We start from the raw sequence: 20,675 nt of genomic DNA, 5'->3' as shown, positions 1-20,675 counted from the left end.
GATCTTCGATCTGCTTCGTTTGATTGACTTTTGATCCTTCCTATAGCTTTGTGATCTGATTGATTTGGTGATGCCCCCTGTTTCTTGAAAAAGTTACAATCTTTAAAAAAAAATGCTGTTACTGAAACAGATAATACCAAACTCAATAAACTTTCAGTTTCATGTTGCTCTTTGGGCAAATGGTTGTGTTCTTTTCATGTTGATACTGTGAATGCTAATTGATTGATTTTGTGTTAGAAGACGTTTCAATATAAAAAGATGTTTGCTTTTAACACCTAGTGTTGATTCTCATTTCCAAGTAAGACCAATAAAGCTTTGTCGTTTTTGACACTTCTTAGATTGTGATCATGAATCCAAGAATTTCAAGGATTGGTGTTTTTTTGGATATAAATTTCAGCAGAAACTTTTCTTTCTTCTGTTTTTTTTTTTTGTTTCTTCCAAATCCTCATGTCTGCATCTAAGTGATCGGATTTGTCTATAGCACATTAGGAAATAATCTAGTAAGTATATGTTAATATGTTATGAGGGAAACATATATTCTGTGAAGAATCATAAAATCTTTGTCTTCCGTACATGAAGACATAAATCTTGTCGAGTTGATTTTTGACATGTGTGAGCAATTAATTTCATCTACAGAGGAATATAAGTTGTTTACTTTTCAAACACACGTGAACACTTTCCAAAAAATATCGATAATCCATACTTTGTATCTTGTAAATAACAGAACAACTTGTGCACAGTTGATATCTCGATCTGTTTATACAACTTGTGCACGTGTGTATCTTATACAATTCGGATATATCGCTAAGATATACTATCTGCTAAATAAATATCATTATCCAATAAATCTAGAAGAGACCACGTTGTTCCAAGCCGGATCACTACAAACGTATTAAATCATGATATCCCAAGTTAAACACACTGTATTCTTCTGGTTTCTGAACCACTTTTGATAAAATAATAGGTAGTCGTACTTAAGGCAATATCATCTTCCGTATGGGCTGGTTTACGTCAAATGAATTATGTTTATACTTTGGCCCAGTGAAGGATTGTTTCCAGCCATAGTTGCCTCTTTTATTTTTTCTATATTTTTATGTTTTGGTCAGTAATCATCTTGATTTCGTTATGATTATTTTAAAAATAGTATTATGTGAACTTTAAAATGTATAGTCTGAAAGTGCATGACCTTTTTAGCGTGAAGCAACAAAAAAGATGCACACATGTTTGACATTTTGCGTGAAAGATAAACAAGTCAAAATTGGATTCAAAAGTTTCATCTTTGCATATTAGTTAAATGTGGTTCACCAGGAAAAGGAAAAAAAAAAGAATAAACAACAGGAAAAAAGTCACATGTCTCGACAGTCTTTCCATGAAGACAAACGCTTCCATCCATTCACATGAATACATGATCATCTCCACACATCTCTACTCTGTCTTTTTTGAACATCAAGGATGATTATATTGAACAAGTTATTTTACAACAAGGAGACACAAATCAGACATAAAAGCCGGAGGAAATAAATAATTTCTCCGGAAACAAAGCCATCACCAATAGAAAGACAAATTTGAAATAATAATATACATGCAGATAAAATATTTAAAAATATTCTAAACTAGGTGATTTTCGTGTTCATGCATGGATATAAATATTTTAAAATAATTAAATTATAATTAATTAATATGTAACTTTTTTTTGTTGATTAATTCTAAATATTTTATAATATATAGGTATAAAAATACTCAAATATGTGATTTCATTTATAAAATCCAGATCAATTCAGTTTTCTTTTTCAGTACATTGATTGTATTTTTTTATCTCAGTTTCTGAATATATATTTATAATTAGTTTAACATATATTTCTGAATATATATTTATAATTATTTTAACATATATTTTATTTATAAGAATTAAAACGAATTTAATAATTTATTTTTAGACATATTGAGTTACAACAGTTTCTTTAACATGAACTAACTATTTTTTGTTATGGTGAGGCTAAAATGTGAATAATTTTTATTTTATTTTTAGTTTTTTTTTCTTTACACTTGTAAGTATTTTGATATATGATGTTTAAAGTAAAATTAGAAGAAAAATACGAAAATTAAAAAAATACTGATTCTCCAACTTTAAAATTAAATAATTAATATATTTTATTTTGAATTATTTTTGTTTTCTGTCATCTATTTTTTAAATAAAATAAAAAAATTAAATATTCTCAATCTATAAATATTTTTTAAGTAAAACCCCATAATTATTTAAAAAATATAAAAATAATATATTCATTTACAAAAACATCTCAAATATTTTTTAAAATATAATTTGTTTAATTAGCATGCGATCGGTGAAATCGTAGAAAAGATAAATTTATTAGGTATTGATTGGTAAAACATTATCATAAGGAAACAAATGTACAAGATGAAGTACTTTGGAAAAGGAAGGTAGATGAGTATGGAAGGGAATTCTCTGCTGCAGCGACATGGGAACAGATTCGTTGCAAACAGCCGGTTGTAGTCTGGAGTAAGTTTATTTGGTTTGCGCAAGGAGTTCCAAGGTATGCATTTATCGCTTGGTTGGCAGTTAAAGATAGGCTTTCAACAGGTAGCAAAATGCGATTTTGGGGACGGGTTCAATGCTGTATGCTCTGTGGGGAACCAGGTGAAACTAGGGATCACTTGTTCTTTGCTTTTCCTTACTCGTACACGCTTTGGCTACAAGTGATTGACACACTCTTGCGGCCTCCTCCATCACCGGACTGGAGTGAGATTGTAGCGCGAATCATGGCAGGGTCTGTGGGGAGTTTGCAGTCCATACTTTTGAGGCTAGCATTTCAGGTCTCTATCTAATATATATGGAAGAACGGAATGAGAGACGACATGGGAAACCTGCAAAGCTTGTTGCTCAGTTGGCGAAGTTCATTGAGAAGACTATAAGACAAAGGATCATGTCCACAAAGTACTATGAGAAACAGAAACTCAAAGGATTAATGCAATGTTGGTTTAGTGCAAGTCGGCCATAGAAAGAACTAGTTTTCATAATTTGGGTTACAATAGAATTCTTTAGCTATCGGTGTACATAAACATTTTTTTCCTCGTGACAATAAATTTAACATTTCATCAAAAAAAACTTTATCATAAGCATTATACTTTTCATTATCCGATCAACAGATTTTAGAAAACCATTTAAAAAATATTTACAAAATGTTAATGCTCTCCAATGCTCTTTACTCAATGCACTTAACGAAGCTTTTGGTATACCATTCAAAAAAATTGAAGTGTGGATCATGAGTAAGTTATTAATTAGGGGTATGGTTCATGCCAAGTTTTTATTTGCAAAGAGGACAACCTACTTTTTTTGACCCAATACAAAGGTCACGTAAAAGTATCTACATCTCCTATAAAATACAGATATTCACAACTTTGCCGTTTTGATTTTTAAAAACAAATTAAATAATAAAAAGTAACATACTTTATATTTACAAATTTTATTGTTTTTTACGTTTACTCTCTCTCCACGATTCTCTTAAGATAAGTTATATATTATATAATATTTTTACATTCGTACATAGCACGCATTGGAATGTATTTTTAGATAAAAAAATAATTTATATATAGAAAACGACGAATCTGGATTTTTTTCTTTTGCTAAGAAACGAATCTGAATTTTGGTTGCTCAAATACATTCAATCTATTTTTAAAAATTATTTTCGTTTTTTGATGGGGTAAACTAAATTAACTGGAAGTTAAATAAAGATTTTCCATTCATATATCTAAACCACGTTAGCAATGTGTGCATTACTTTTTTGGGAGAACGCAAACTAATTCCCGTCGTTAGCAAAACTAATCCACAAGTTAGCTGTCAAGATTATTTACAAAGTAATATCTCCATTGATTGAGATCACCCGATAATCAAATGTGTAAACCGTATAGTGTTTTGACTCTGTCCAGACACAACCTATCAATATTGCAACCTATCAATATTGCTACGAGAGGTTATATGGTTTTTATTTCATACGCTTTTGCTTCATTTTCTTGTACAAGTAAAGAAACTAATACGGTAAATTGATTTTTGTCGATTACCAAAAGCAATTTGTGTATCATTTATCTATACTAGGAAAATTACCTATGCGCAGTGGACAGACTTCTTGTTTCATCTCAATATTTGTTAGAGTTATTGTATCTGTGAATTTTGCGTTTTGAGTTTATCATTGTTTTTCAAATTTTTTATTGTTATAGGGTTAGAATTGTGATGATGAACTGTGTATGCACTGTTCTCCATTCATAAAGGATTAAACTGTGTTAGTAATGCGATTGATATAGTTTGTGGTGTTGTTTTTCACTGAGACTTATTGTTTGTTTGTCTTTTTAATTTGTTACTTGCACTGTTGAGATTAGGTAAATTATATAAAAGTTGTTGAGAGTACCTTTTGTTTATGGATATTTTTTTTCCAGTTTAGTTGTGTAAGTTGTGTTTATTAAGTAATAATTTTTTTATTCTTATTATGTTGGTTATATATTTTTTTATTTTTAAACTTGTTTCTTTTACTGGACCTTTAAAACAAATACATGAAGACTTGTATAAATAACTATAAAATGAGTGACAATTAGTATTTGGGCCTTAAAACGAATATATATATATTTTTCATAAGAAGACAGTAGCATTGGCCTGTTGACATTGAACATGTAAGCTATTTTCATAAGACAAGAGGATCGAGCAGGTGGAGATGTTGTTGCCGCCTTTGTATCTGTTGGGACTGTCTCTTGTATCTGCTGGTGTGGCTGTGTTTGTTTCTCTTTTATTTGATGGGTAATATGTAAACAAAAATCATTGTTAGTTGTATTTATCAAAGTTTGTAACTTACTCTGCTTTTTTGTTTAGGTAATTTCACTGATCTTGGTTGTCGTCTTCGTCTTCTTCGTAAGCATATGCGAAAGTAAGTTTGTAAATTGTTAAATAGCTGGCCCTGTAGTTTGTATTTATTTAGCTAGCTCAATGTATGTGTCGCTGAGTTTTAGTTGAGTTGATTGGTTTTGTATATTTGTTTTAAAGTTTATTTGTAAGATTAGACAAGAAGAGAGGTGATCATTAATGATTTGTCTTTTTTGGGATTCTAGTTTTTGGTGTTTTGATTGTTTGGGTTATTGTGGTTTCTTTTAAGCTGTAAAATAAAGATTTGTGTAAAATTAGATTGATAAGTAAGAGAGATAAATAGATGACCACAAATCTTGGGTAGGAAATATTTTTGATTATTATGTTAGCACAATATAGACATTAATATAAAGGGAATTATGTGTTGATTGTTTCTTACGAATCAATGAGGAGACGGATAACGACTCGAGTTGTTTCTTTGGTGAGGTCAAAGCCCTTGACAGAACGGATTTGCCCAACCACATCTGCGAGTTTAAATATCAGTTATGATATCGAAACATAATATAAACCCAGATGCAATATGATAATATACCTGGGAGTTTTAGGTTTGTGTTCGCAATCACTTGGAGATTTCGAACAGTATAATCTTGACTGGAGATTGATCTCAGGAGCACCCGTGATGACTTCATCAGTAATGGTTAGTGAGATGAAACGAATGAGGAATGAATGATCAGTTATCTTGTGCATGCTTGAGCACATAGCATCCTCAAAACGATCAACTTTCACAATGGAATCTACTTTCAAAGATGGCATGTAATGATTAGCACGTCCGACGGGAGTAAACCTATGAATCACGGAATCTACAAATAATATTATTCAACAAAGAATCAGGAAATTAGTTAAAACAATCATGTTAAATAAGTGTGATAGATCGAAGATTAACTTACCTTTTCATCAAGGAAGAGAACCGTGATTCCCACGAACTCCATGTCTTTCTTGAAGTTCAGGGAATCCCAGAAGCTGAGGAAGCCAGAGGCTATGCTCTGATTACTATGACCAAGACAGAGAGACTCGAAGGTTGAGCGGAGGACGCTCGGACGCCGGTTTGAGGAACTGGAGAGGCAGATAGAAACATTTTCTAGAAGATGGTTAAAGCTAAGAGGAATCAATTAGTTTTGTGGAGATGCAGATTGGGTTCATCAAAAATGAGAATTATATATATAGGCTTTACAGAGGGGCTACAAATCAGGAACATTTATGATCAAGCGATTTAAGATGGGGACATGAAGAGTTCACCGGTGAAAAAAATAGATTACGAACAAAGACATGGCGCAACTCTGTAACTCAGACTTGTTTTAGACAAGGATGAAAAGAACTCAAACTCATGTTAAACGACAACACATTACAATATGGAAAAACTATAATTGTTGTAAACTTGAGTTTTTTTTTCATATAACGTGATGAATCTCATTTAAAAATGAAACCCATTACACACTTGTAGGTCCGACTCTTAGAGGAAGCTGAAGAATTAAGGGCTTCTGACCTTCATAAATATATATTAGGTACGACCATTAATATACAAAATATCATTTAGCTTAGTGGTATAAATGTTGGTGTTTATATCTCAATAACTTGGGTTCGAGCTATGAGTTTGACACTTTTTCACATTTTTTAAAAATGAGATCCACAAAACGCTGACGTAGGACGCTGAAGAGTGAGCAAAAACTCAACTATTATAATATAGATTATTAAAAGAGAAACATTATGAAAAATTTAATTAAACAAAATTATTGCAATTTTTTTATTTTACTAATAATATTTTTGTCTTATTTTAAATTTTGTTCTCTAACAAACATTTAATCAATATTTTTTTTATTGGCCACATGGCCCACTTCTTTTTATAATCGAAATGATTATACCACATCTATACTTTATTTATTAGAAAACATCATTTGATACACGAAGAAAATACAACATACACTTCAATTTTTTTTTTTTACTTTTGTCTTAAGCTATGAAAAAACTCCTTCGAGTATTCATTTTATCTTATAGTTTTCATAGATTCTCTTTGGCAGTGTAAAATGTAAAATATGAAAATGCTCTTTGAATGGTTCATGTTCACCTTATAGTTCTCTTTAACAATGGAGAATGTAAAATATATATTTTTCCATTAAAACCAAATCCTCGTCAAACAAAAATACAAAATGTCAATATTCTTATTCAAATATCACTTGTTCACATAAAAAAACATGACAAAGTTATAGAGCTAGAAAATACCTAGAAACATTTGTCACAAACATTTACCTCACATTTCCACCACTGGTAATTAACTTTATAATGTGTTCCCTAAAATAAATTTGTAATCAAACTTTTAAGTGGTTTTATGTGTTAAAGGTGAATTAATGTCCGCCTCTATGTTTCCAAGTTCTTGAGGATGGTTGTGATTGCACGGATGGCTAATGCATGGATGGCTGAGCCTCCAAACTTGGTTAATGCCCCGGAGTGTGTACACAAGAGAGCAAATACACTTAAAAATGTACACCAAAGTGTGTACACCGGAGGATGTACACCCAAGTGTGTACACCGGAGCATGTACACCGGAACATGTACACCGAAACATGTACACTCAAGCATGTACACTGGAGTGTGTACATTTGAGCTTGTACACCAGGACATGTACACCGGAGTGTGTACACATGAGCTTGTACACCAAAGTGTGTACATCGAGTGTGTATACCATAAAATGTACACCGGAGCATGTACACTCGAGCACGTACACTTGAGCATGTACACATCATGTACACCGGATGATGTACACTTGAGCATGTACACCGGAGTGTGTACACCATGACATGTACACTCGAGTGTGTACACATGATTGTGTACACTGTGGCTTTGATTTACTCTAGATTTTGTTTTTGATCACTTTAGTTCAGTGACTCTTTTTTTTTTGTAAGTATTTCGTTTGAAACCAAAGACATAATCCATTTTGACTGTCCAGTTTTGACTAACTGTGTTCGACAATACCTGTAAACATTTGCCATAAACATTTACCTCACATTTCCACATTGGCAATTAAATTTATAATGTGTTCCCTAAAACAAATTTGTAATCAAATTATTAAGTGGTTTCCTGTGTTAAAGGTGAGTTAATGGCGGCCTATATGTTTCCAAGTTCATGAAAATGGTTGTGATTGCACGGATGATTGAGCCTCCAGACTTGGCTAGTGCTTACCGTACCTGGAACATGTACACCAGAGCAGGTACACTGGAGCATGTACACCAAAGCGTGTACACCGAAGAGTGTGCATTGAAGCATGTACACTAAAGCATGTACACTGTTGAGTGTACACTGGAGCATGTACACTGGAGCATGTACACTTGAGAATGTACACTGTATCATGTACACTCGAGAATGTACACCAGAGCATGTATACTCGAACATGTACAACAGAGAATGTACACTTGAGCATGTACACCAGAGTGTATGTACACTCGAGAATGTACACCGGAGCATGTATACTCGAACATGTACAACAGAGAATGTACACTAGAGTGTGTAAACTTGAGCATGTACACCGAAGTGTGTATACTGGAGCATGTACACGTGTACACTGAGCTTTGATTTAGTGACTCTTTAGATTGTGTTAGTGATCACTTTAGTTCATTGAATCTCTAATCTCTGTTTTCTTTTCTTTTTGTAAGTATTTCAATTGAAACCAAAGAAAGAAACCATTTTGAACTATGTCATGTCCTCTATAGTATAGTGATGTTCTTTGATTTTATTAATTGAAAAATAAACATTTACACTCTGAATAATATATCTATTCATCAAGTGCTCACAATGAAAGAACATCTATGAGTGGATAAATTTTATTATTATTCTTTTATTTTTTGTTACTTTATTAATAACTTTTAATGATCAATATAAATTGCATATTTAGAAAAGGAGCTAAATACGTTTTCAAGCATATGTTTAATTGTCGAACTATATTTACTAAATGGTCTCAACACCGTAAATTTAGCTATGATTTCTACTTGAGAAGCGAAAAGGGTCTCAAAAGCGTCTGGTACATGCTGTGATATATGCTTAAGTACATACTATGGTGTAAATTTTTAGATGTACGCTATTATTTATGCTCCATATATACTAGATTTAAGTTTTGGTGTACACTCAGGTGTACGCTTAGGTATACATTAGATGTAACGTAGAGTATGTTCTAGTGTGCACTAAATGTATGATGCTGTGTAAACTAGGTGTACCTTTAGTATTACAAGAGCGTATACTTATTCAATACATATATCAAACTATTCAATACATACATCACAAACTTTTTTCACCTTCTGTTATAACGATTTAGTCTACTAACACATAAGGTCTTTGACTTTTCTTTACGATCATATAACCAAAAAAACTAGTGTTGATAGGGAAAAGAGATATAGTTAAGAGTTTCGTGTTTTGAAATTAGGATTTTGAGTTTTGGGGTTTTAAGTTTAAGGTTTTGAGTTTGGGGTTAGAGTTAAAAATTTAGGGTTTAGAAATTATGATTTTGAGTTTTGGGGTTTTAAGTTTAAGGTTTTGAGTTTGGGGTTAGAGATAAAAATTTAGGGTTTAGAAATTAGGATTTTGAGTTTTGGGGTTTTAAGTTTAGGGTTTAGGGTTTTGAGTTAAAAGTTTAGGGTTTGGTTTGGTATTTTGTTTAAGTTTTTTCAAATATATTTTTAAGGTTAGAGTTCAGGGTTTCTAGAGCCGTGTCTAAACTCAATTAACGAAAACAAGAACATAAGTCAACTAGAAACCCTTTTGATGCACTTGCTGCTTGCATCCACGTTCTTGGATTAGATATTCTCCACTTAATCACAATTTTAATCTCAAAAAGCTCTTACTGTTAAGTTTTGCTTTGCATCTTTTTCGAGAACAAGTCCAGTTTTCAGAAATTCATCTGTGATTAATTCTGAACTTACCATGACTCCATCACCAATTATCAAAGCAGGGTAAAATATATATTGACACATATAGACGAGTCTTGCTTCGTGAGACAGGACGATTCAAGTCGATGACTCAAGCCTTGGAATCGTAAGACAACAATCTGGAAATTGAATATATATTGACCTATATGTGATATTTCATGTTTTTATAGGTTTTTAGTATCTCATCTTAGTTCATATTGATTATTTAGATTGCATATTAGATGTATATATTGCATTTACATGCATAATTGCATATCACATGGTCTAAATTGCACAGTTGGAAGTTTATGGCGAAAATCATGAGTTAAATTTCACTTTATGGAAGTCTTGGGTCCAATATGATCTTTAAAAGAGGCTAGGTACCAATGCTGCAAATTCAGAATATTTGATTGGGCTAAAATGTAAAATTAAAATGTTTAAGGCTGAATGAAGAGGACGTTTCTGCACATTGTAGTTTCTGCACATTGAAAGGGCTTAGGGCAAAAACAAAAATTTACAAAGGATGAAGGACAAGACTTGCCAAAAAGCCAAGAATGGCCATTGGAGCTCACGAGCTTTCTCTTCGCCGGATTCCAGAGCTTTCACGGCGGATCATGTTGAGGAAGACAGAGTTCACGGTGGCTTTGAGCTTTGATTGCGGTGAGAGGAGCTTCGACAGTAAACTGAGATCCCATGGTGGATGAAGGCGGCGTAGATGGAAACTTGACGCCATGGCGACTCATGTCGTGGTGGCTCGCGGAGATTCATGGCGAAGTGTGCCGAGACGAAGATATTTGGACACGGCCACGGTTCCGGTGACTTGCGGTGAAGGAGAAGATGGGGCAACTTTGAGGTATCAAGGTGTGGAACGCAGAGGACCATGTGGTTTTGCGGCTTGAGCAGTCAGACTTCAGATTTAAAATAATTACATATAATTAATTTATTTTGAATAACAATATTAAAAATATGTTTCTATTTAAAAATAGAATTTATTTTTTAAATAAAGTTTCAATTAAAATAAATTTAATTTTTTAAATAATAATATTTCACATTTAAAATAAAATATAATTTATATAATTATATATGATTCATTATGTTTAATAACAAAACATAGAATAATATTTATTTATATATTATAAACTTAAATATATCTTCATTATTTAAAAAAAAAAATTATATACCATATATTAATTTTTATGACAATTTAATATATTAATCATTTAATGTTCTACCAATCACTTTAGGAGGTGTATTGAAGTTAGAGTTTTAGAAGATTTTAGAGTGTTTTAATTTTGGTGTGTTTTAAAGTGATTCTAAAGTTACTGGAGTGATTATGATAAAATTTTAAAAATAAAAACAGAAATCCATGTATAATTTGATTTATTTTTTCCCTAAATTTCAGAGTTATTTAAGTGATTTGAAATGGTAATTTTTTTTTCAATTTGCTTTTTGTTTACGAATCTTTCTATCAACTCATTCATTTTTGCGACACACGTCTTGCAGTTTCACTCGTTACTCATAAACATCACAAGAAATATATTGCAATGTTTTACTTATGTATATTAGAAGACTTGATGCAAATTTTCAGTCACTGTTCTGTAGAAAGTGATGTTCATTTTTCCTATGATTTTCCACTTGTTACAGCAGCAAGTTTCTCTCTTGTTGAGCCAATTTAATGCCAGCACCCGGAACTGCAGAGCGTTGTCATCAAAGACTGTTCAGTGACACTGATGAAATCACCATGCTTTAAGGGCTTTGATTTCACTTTTACTAGAGGAAATCCTTACGATGCCTTTTGTGATTACGTTAACACGTAGATTGATTCATATTCTTCCAAAGCTCAGATAGCTACAGAGCTCCAGAGGTGATGCAAAAACAATCATTGAAACTACTGCAGTGAAGAGTTTGTACTGAAAGACTTTGTACGGACCGGCTCGTTCAGCTTTTTTTTTTGTGTGAATGTGCAGATTCTAATTCTTTAGTTTGTATATTATTAGGATAATGATGAAGTTTATACGATACGATAAGTGTAGTTCGTTAGATAAGTTTGAGTTCATGTTTATCTCCTATTTTATAGGGAACTCTCGTTATATAAATACCATTGTAAACTATGATTGGAATAACACAGAAACATTCTTAATATTTTGGCATGGTATCAGAGCCAAACCAATAAATTTTATTTCGATTTATCTCTTGATCTCGTTCTGCATCTTTAAACAATGGTTGGAACAGAATCAAGCTTGACAAGTAGTGTAGCAGGATTGGTTTCTGCTACTCCAGATGTCCGCATGTCTCCTTACTATCTGCATCCGTCAGACAGTACATGACATGTTCAAACTCCGATTCTGTTGAATGGACGAATTATGAAAGGTGGTCGAAGCTAATGATGAATTCTCTTCGTACCAAAAGGAAGATTGGGTTGTGGATGGAACCTTAAAACATCCAGTGGGAAAACCTGAAGAGGAAGAGAAGTGGGATATGGTGAATGCTATGGTTATTGGATGGATCTATAGCGCCGTGGAACCTAAGCTATGGCCTTCAATATCGTTGGTCGATAGCGCTAAGACTATGTGGGGAAGTCTCCAGAGGAGGTTCTCGGTGAGTGATGATACACGTATTCATCAGTTACATGCTGATATTGCGGCAAGTAAGCAAAACGGTGAAACGGTGAATCATGTGGGATGATCTTGCTGATTTTGAAAAAGGGTTCTCATGCTGTTGTGGGAGCTCAGAGTGTGGTTCGATGTTGAAGTATGAGAAGATGCAAGAAAAAAATCGACTGCAACAATTCCTGATGGGGTTAGACAACTCGCGGTTCAGAACGACTAGATCGAATCTGTTGAGTAGACAAATGGAACTCAATGTTGACTCTGTTTACTCTCAGATTATTCAAGAGGAGAGACATCTCAGTGCCATGAGAACTTCTGACGATAAGATACCGGCTGTGGGATTCTCTGCTACGATCGCATCTTCTCTTGTTCAACCTACTGTGACGAATGCGCAGGCAGCTGCCACAAGATTTACGAAGTCACCGACGGTTTGTTCTCATTGTGGAAAACAAGGCCATGATTCCACGATTTGTTTCCAAGTTATTGGTTATCCTGATTGGTGGGATAAGAACAAACCAAACGGTGGACGAGGAGGAGACAGAAGAACCAGAGGCAGAGATGTTCAAGGAAGAGGTCACGGTGGACGAGGCTCGGGATTTCGAGCTTGCAACACACAGATTGTGGAATCTACGCACGGAGTTGACACTCAGGGAACAGGAATTCTAAACTTTACCGCAGACCAGTGGACAACTCTTGTTCAGTTCTTGAACAATCAGAAATCAGCTCAAAACGAGAAACTTACAGGTAAAGAAGAAAAATTACTTTTGTTTGGAAAGGATCGACGGTTTGACATTGTCATAGATTCCAGAGCCTCACATCATATGACGGGAGATGTCAAACTCCTTACAGACGTAATGAAAATTGCACCTTGTCCTATATCTCTTCCAAATGGACAAATTGTGTGGGCTACAAGTCACGGAAGTCTGAATCTTGCGGGTTGTCTTGTTTTAAGACATGTGTTCTTTGCACCTTCTTTATCTGTTACACTCATCTCTGTTGCTCAGCTTCTTCGTGATGTTGCAAGCTTTGTGTTGTTCACTAAAAATTTTTGTGTGATACAGGACCTCGTTTCGAAGACTTTGATTGGAGCGGGTAGAGAGCGTAACGGGGTTTATCATTACGAAGGTGCAGTTGCAGTTCAGGCTGGTCGCATGAGTGTGGATTCAAGCAGGGATTTGTGGCATCATCGTATGGACATCCGTCATCTAAAGTTCTTTCAGTTTTAGCCTCAATTGGTGTTTTTTCTAATTATTTGGGTGTTTTAGAACAGTCATGTGGTGTTTGTCTGCGTGCTAAACAAACTCGGGACATGTTTTCTCTCAATCTTAATAAAGCAATGATTCATTTGATTTAGTGCACTGTGATCTTTGGGGTCCATATCGGGAACCATCAACTAATGGATCACGTTATTTCCTTACTATCGTTGACGATTTCTCCCGTGCTGTATGGATGATACTACTCTTAGAAAAATCAGAGGCTCCAAATGCACTTAAAACGTTTTGTGCGTTTGTTACACGACAGTTTCAGAAACATATCAAGACTATAAGAAGCGATAATGGTCCAGAATTCTTGTGCTTGCGAAAATTCTTTGCTGACGAAGGAATTGTTCATCAGACATCGTGCGTGGAGACTCCACAACAAAACGGCCGGGTAGAGAGAAAACACAGACATATTTTGAATGTGGCTAGGGCATTGCTCTTTCAGGGTAACTTGCCTAAGAAGTATTGGGGCGAAAGTGTGATGACAGCCACCTACTTGATCAACAGAACGCCTACGGCTGTGCTGAAGAACAAAACACCATATGAGTTGCTCTACGGATCTCCTCTCTCTTATGAAAACCTACGAGTATTTGGTACTCTCTGCTATGCTCGATGCATATCGCGAAACAAAGACAAGTTTGATCCTTAAAGTTCTCGTTGTGTATTTCTTGGATATCCTATGGGTAAAAAAGGCTGGGTGGTTTGCGATTTGGAGTCAGACAAGTTGTTTGTGTCTCGTGATGTGGTCTTCCACGAGAATATTTTTCCATACAGAGACATCTCTCCGACGGACAAATCCTCTGACGCGACTGTTCCTAATCATATGATCCCACAAATAGTGGACATGGAAGATCCTGGAGAGTTGGAAGTTTCTGTAGATACACTCGTGCCGTCGGGTAATGAGCAAGGGGGAGACATCACTAAGACAAGGGGAGTTAGTTCTTCTCAAGTAGAAGTCACTGATCAGGAGTCTTCTTCTGCTACTACGACAGTCCAGAATAATACCACCACAGAAACAGATGGACACCTAGGACGTGGTAGACGTGAAAAGAAACAATCTGTTTTGCTTTCTCCATATGTGCTTTACTCAGCACAACACAATGATAAACTCCCGAGCTCACCTGCTTCTACTCCGTCTCCATCAAAGTCTGGTACATCCTTATATCCCTTAACTAAGTATATGTCATGTCATCGTCTCTCTCCTGCGATGCAGAGTTTCTCTGCAACCATCGCAGAGCATTTTGAACCAAAGTCGTATACAGAGGCTGTCAAACACAAAATATGGCGTGGTTCTATGAAACATGAGATTGTTGCGTTGGAAGACAGAGACACATGGGAAGTAACAACTTTACCTCCAAAAAAACAAGTTATTGGATGTCAATGGATTTATAAAAATAAGTATAATGCCGATGGAACATTGGAGCGACCAAAATCAAGACTTGTTGCGTGTGGAAACAATCAAGAAGAAGGGATTGACTACACTGAGACGTTTGCACCAGTTGTGAAAATGACTACTATGAGAATTGTACTTGGAGTTGCAGTATCTAGAGGATGGGAACTTTCACAAATGGATGTTCATAATGCATTTTTGCATGGTGATCTAGAAGAAGAGGTGTATATGAAGTTGCCTCCTGGTTTCTCTACGCCTGATGACAACCGTGTATGCAGACTTAAGAAGGCCATCTACGGTCTTCGTCAATCACCTCGATGTTGGTTCTCAAAGCTTTCCAAAGATCTTCTTGAATTTGGGTTCAAACAAAACTACAAGGGCTACTCTCTGTTCACATTGACTCGCAAAGGAGCCTCACTGTTCGTACTAGTCTACGTCGACGACTTGATAGTAGGTGGGAATGATTCTGCTCTCATTACATTGTTTAAATCCTACTTGAGCAGATGTTTCCATATGAAAGACTTGGGAGTATTGCGCTATTTTCTGGGAATTGAGGTTTCTCGGGGAAAAGAAGGGATGTACTTGTGTCAGAAAAAGTATGCACTTGACATTATTGAAGAGTGTGGTCTTCTTGGATCAAAACCAGCACCTACGCCAATGGAACAGAACCATAACTTGGCTAGAAACAGGAGTGATTACTTAACAAAACCAGCAAGTTACAGAAGGTTGGTTGGGCGCTTGGTCTATCTGGCTGTTACCAGGCCAGAAATAAGCTATGCCGTACACACTTTGGCTCAGTTTTTACAACAGCCACGTACGGATCATTGGGAGGCTGCATTGAGGCTTGTACGGTATTTAAAGGGAGCTCTAGGACATGGTATCTTTCTGAGTTCATCAAATGACTTGCACATTACTGCGTTTTGTGATTCCGATTGGGCTGCTTGTCCACTGACAAGGCGTTCACTTACGGGGTATATTGTTATGCTTGGGGGCGCAATTGTATCCTGGAAAACAAAGAAGCAACATACAGTGTCACGTTCCTCAGCTGAGGCGGAATACATGGCGATGGCAATGACACTTAGTGAATTGAAGTGGACTAAGGAGTTGCTTGAGTCGTTTGCAGTGAAACAACGAGCTCCTATGTCTTTATATTGTGACAGTAAAGCGGCTCTTCATATAGCTGCCAACCCAGTATTCCATGAGCGCACGAAACATATCGAGCCAGATTGTCATTTTGTGCGGGATGCAGTTCAAGATTGTTCTATAGTGACTCATCACGTGAAGACAACAGACCAGTTAGCTGATATTTTGACCAAGGCTTTACCTACAGGACAGTTTAATTATCTGTTGGGCAAGATGGGAGTTCGAGACTTACACGCACCACCTTGATGGGGAGTATTAGGATAATGATGAAGTTTATACGATACGATAAGTGTAGTTCGTTAGATAAGTTTGAGTTCATGTTTATCTCCTATTTTATAGGGAACTCTCCTTGTATAAATACCATTGTAAACTATGATTGGAATAACACAGAAACATTCTTAATAACTTGGCATATATCCATCAAACCTCTGACATTTGAATCAATGCTGATGAGTGAATCAAGCAGATATATGTATCAATGAACTCACTCATGTAAAATAGTGATCATAAATAAAAATAATGATCATCTTATTTTTATATATTTTTGAAGTCAGGGATGAGACGTGAGAGTCTCACCTTATGCAGCAGTCTCTTTGTGGCATGTGAGCTTTGGCTTTTTCCTGGTTTTGAAGTCGAATGTTTTCCTTTGTGGAAAGTTTTAGATTAAATATCTTACTGAAGAGAAAAAAATTGGAGAATCCTTCAAGCAGGGTCATCCTGATGTAACTACGCTTTGATCTGCTTCGTGCTAATAGAGACATATATAGTCGATCAATAGATACTTCGAATTCTACAGTGACCATTTATTTACAACTCAAAGACGGGTTTCTTCCGGAGGCGGAAATAGCCGACACCGGCGTTTTGCCCTCCGAGCAAGAAGGCCCTCGGAACAAGACAGACATCTCTCAGTTCTTACTCGACAAGGTACGACAATATTTTGTAGAATGTTTTGTTCTATTTTTTTGAATTTTTAAGTTACCGATGGTATTATTCTATATGAACTGTTTTTATATGAACTGTTTTTAAAAAAGAATGTAAACTCTCCTAAAATCCTAATCAAAAAATTTATTCCTAGATATTGGTTATAATTGAATAACAATAGATTTGATTTAGTTTTTACAAATTGTTAATTGGATAAAAAGGGATTATAAGTGATTTTGAGTTACTTTTCCCAAATTCCATGTTAAATAATACTTGATTTGGATTTTTTTTTTAAAGTCTTCGGTTGAATAACAGGAGATTTTAACAAAATCCCAAAATCTTTTGAAACTTTTGTTTCAATACACTCCCCTTAATGAAAGTATATTGATTTGATAGCATACTGATACTATTTTATCTCCCAGCTCTACCAATCAGAGCCATCTTTCTGCAAGGATTGCTCCAGAAAAATACATTCAGGCTTGACTCTCCTTAACAGCATCTGATCTTGTTGCTGCCCGTTATCAGGGGAATATTGTGGGTCTTGGATTGAAAGGTTTAAGTTGTTTTCCTAATCTGCGTCAAGGGAGCTCGCTCAGAGGCTAAAATTAACTGGAGAAACTATTTTCAGGCATGGCTCACAAGCATTCCATCTAATATGGGACACACACTTGTAGGTATTTGTGACAAGTACATATTTATGTTAGAATAGCAACTTGGTAACTGCGAGTGAGAAAACAAGAAGGGAAATAGGAGACTCGTTAGGTTAAGGGTTGGTAATCGGTAGTGGTAGGCACTAATCTGTTTCCATATTCCGTTTCCACTAATATATGTATGTAATTTCTTTCTGATTTGTGTTTGAGTTCTCATTACACTGTTTTTTTTTTTTTTTTGAACACAACTTCATTTATAATCTTAATCGGTTACATGAGAAGAGCCCATCATCGGACATATCCGATGTGCAAGCCTGGTAGCTACAACAGCAAAACAGCTAAAGCGATAGAAGGATAGGTACACAAGCTTTGACAAGGTTGATAAAGTATTAGAAAGGTCTTCGAAGGAGCCACTTGCGGACAGGTCTTCGAAGTATTAGACAGGTTCTCATTACACTGTTTCTCATCTATTTTTCATAGATTAAATTTAAACTTGATCAAAGTTTTTAATTGGATCGATGTTGGATGTTCATATTTCTTTTGGATATTCAAGAAAGCAAATATATGTTATATAAACCTGATGACAAAAAAAAATGTTCTGTAAACCATTTGTATAAACAGTAAACAACTGTAGATTTTATGATTCTTTATTTCCCTGAATAAATACTGGACTGTTTAATGTTATTAATGTATTATCGACAATTCCGATCACTTAAAATGCAACAAGAGACGCGAAGATTTGAAAAATAGCAGAAGACATAGGAGTTCCGCTGAAATTCTATCCAAAAACACCAAAATCACCCTTGAGAAACCTTGGTTAGTAGATTCATGAATATAACAAATGTACAATCTAAGCAGTGTCTAAAACGACCAGCTTCATGGTCTTACTAGGAAATAAGAATCGACACTAGGTGTTAAAAGCAAACATTTGTTGTAAATTTTAATAGTTCTAGTTAATCATTTTTAAAAATTTAATGCAAAATTTTTAAATTAAAATTTTAAGGTCTCAAAACATTTCTATGAAAATTGCTAAATTAACATATTTATGCATTTTTATGATATATAGTTTAATTTAAATGATACAAAAAATACATATATTTATATATATATATATATATATATATATATATATATATATATATTTAATATGAATATCTATTAAATGAGATTTCATATTTATATGATTTTACTATCTTTGTATCTTGTTATAACAAACAAAAAAGAGTTAAATCATTGCTCGCAAAATTTCCAATGTGGAATTTTTATCATCTTTTTCATAATTTATATTTGTTTTAAAATTTTTAAAAATATAAGATATAAGAAAAAATATCGAAACTTTTATTATATGGTTAATTTAATTGGTTATCTTTTAATAGTATAATTTTTGTAAACGAAAATATGAATGATACAAAAATTGTTATCAAATCTTTATGAGGATTTTACCAAATATGACTCAAAACTTGATTTTAACTCCAAAAGTATACTCAAACTTGAATCAAATGCAAAAGTAACAAAAAAAACTAGTGAAATTATAATCAACCCCTTATGACCAAACAAAAAACCAGAATTTATTTTTACAAATATAACTCCGTAAAATCTTCTAAAGTTTTTGTAAGTAGTATGGGGTTTTGTAAGTCTTCTGGAAGACTTCCAAAAAGTCTTTTCATATAGTAGATCTTAAAAATAATTTATAAATTTTATAGAAAATATTTTGATGGGGAAAAAATTGAAATCATGTAATTATAAGCATTTAAATTATATAAATTAAGATCTAGTAAACTTGAATTGTTTTCAACATAGATGAGTGAATGTATTTTGTCATAGTATTCTTTGGCTAAGGGTTTGAAAACATATGTTATAGTATTGTATGTATTCTTAGGATTAGATTTTGGAAGTTTAACGTTTTTTTTAAATTAAATTTTGACTCATATGTATTTAGTTTTGTGTATATAAAACACTTTTAAAGTTGATTTTAAGTTTTTTGAAGTGTTCGTTTCTAATTAGTTAGTTATTTTAAGTTTAAGGTTTAGGTGACTCAAGTCTTCAGAAAAAATGCACTATAAGACTTTCAGTAAGACTTTTGAATGACTTCTAGCGTAGTGTTCTCACATGTATCATGTTTCATAATATATCTGAGTGTTTTGATAAGTTTCTATGTTTGATTTTTTATTATTCGGTAACCTCTGGTTGCTTAAAGTTCTTAGCATTTTTCCAAACTTAATTCTCCAACCTTTCTCTAATCTCTTAGAACTTGAAAAAAATCAAACTTTATATCAATTTATCATTTTTTTTTGTCTCATGTCTTTCTCACTAATTCATCGTGTTTTGTAGGGTTTTCATTACATGGTTCTCATCTTCCACTCTTTTAAAGATAGATCTATAAATCATTTTTTTTTATTTGGTAACTTCTTGTTACTTAAAGCTCTTACCATTTGAAAACTATTTTTGTTGTTTTAAGTTCTTGCCTTATATTTGAAGCTTTTCAATGTTTTGAAGCAATTTTAGTGCTTCTCAAAAGTCTTCTAACATTTAATGCACTAGAAAACTTCGTTGAAGTCTTCTGGCGGAGTCTTCTCCATGTCTCCTCTTTCATAACACATTTAAGCGTTTTGGTAAATCTCCATGTCTTATTTTTCTTCATTTGATAACCTTTTGTTGCTTAAAACTCTTACCTTTTGAAAACTCTTTTTGTTGCTTAAAGTTATTACCTTATTTTAAAGTTTTTCTCTGTTTTAAAGTGATTTGAATGCTTTTCAATACGCAGATTTTTCAGATCTGAGCCAAACTTTGGAAGACTTCCTAGAATTATTCTGACGAAGTCTTTTTCCATGTTAAGTGGAGTCCAAGCTTGTCTTTGGGGAAGAATGATCTATAATAGTTTTGTTTA

The sequence above is a fragment of the Brassica oleracea genome, chromosome C6 (assembly GCF_000695525.1).
Source record: "Brassica oleracea var. oleracea cultivar TO1000 chromosome C6, BOL, whole genome shotgun sequence".
Lineage (NCBI taxonomy): Eukaryota > Viridiplantae > Streptophyta > Magnoliopsida > Brassicales > Brassicaceae > Brassica > Brassica oleracea.
Note: the sequence above shows the minus strand (reverse complement) of the source record.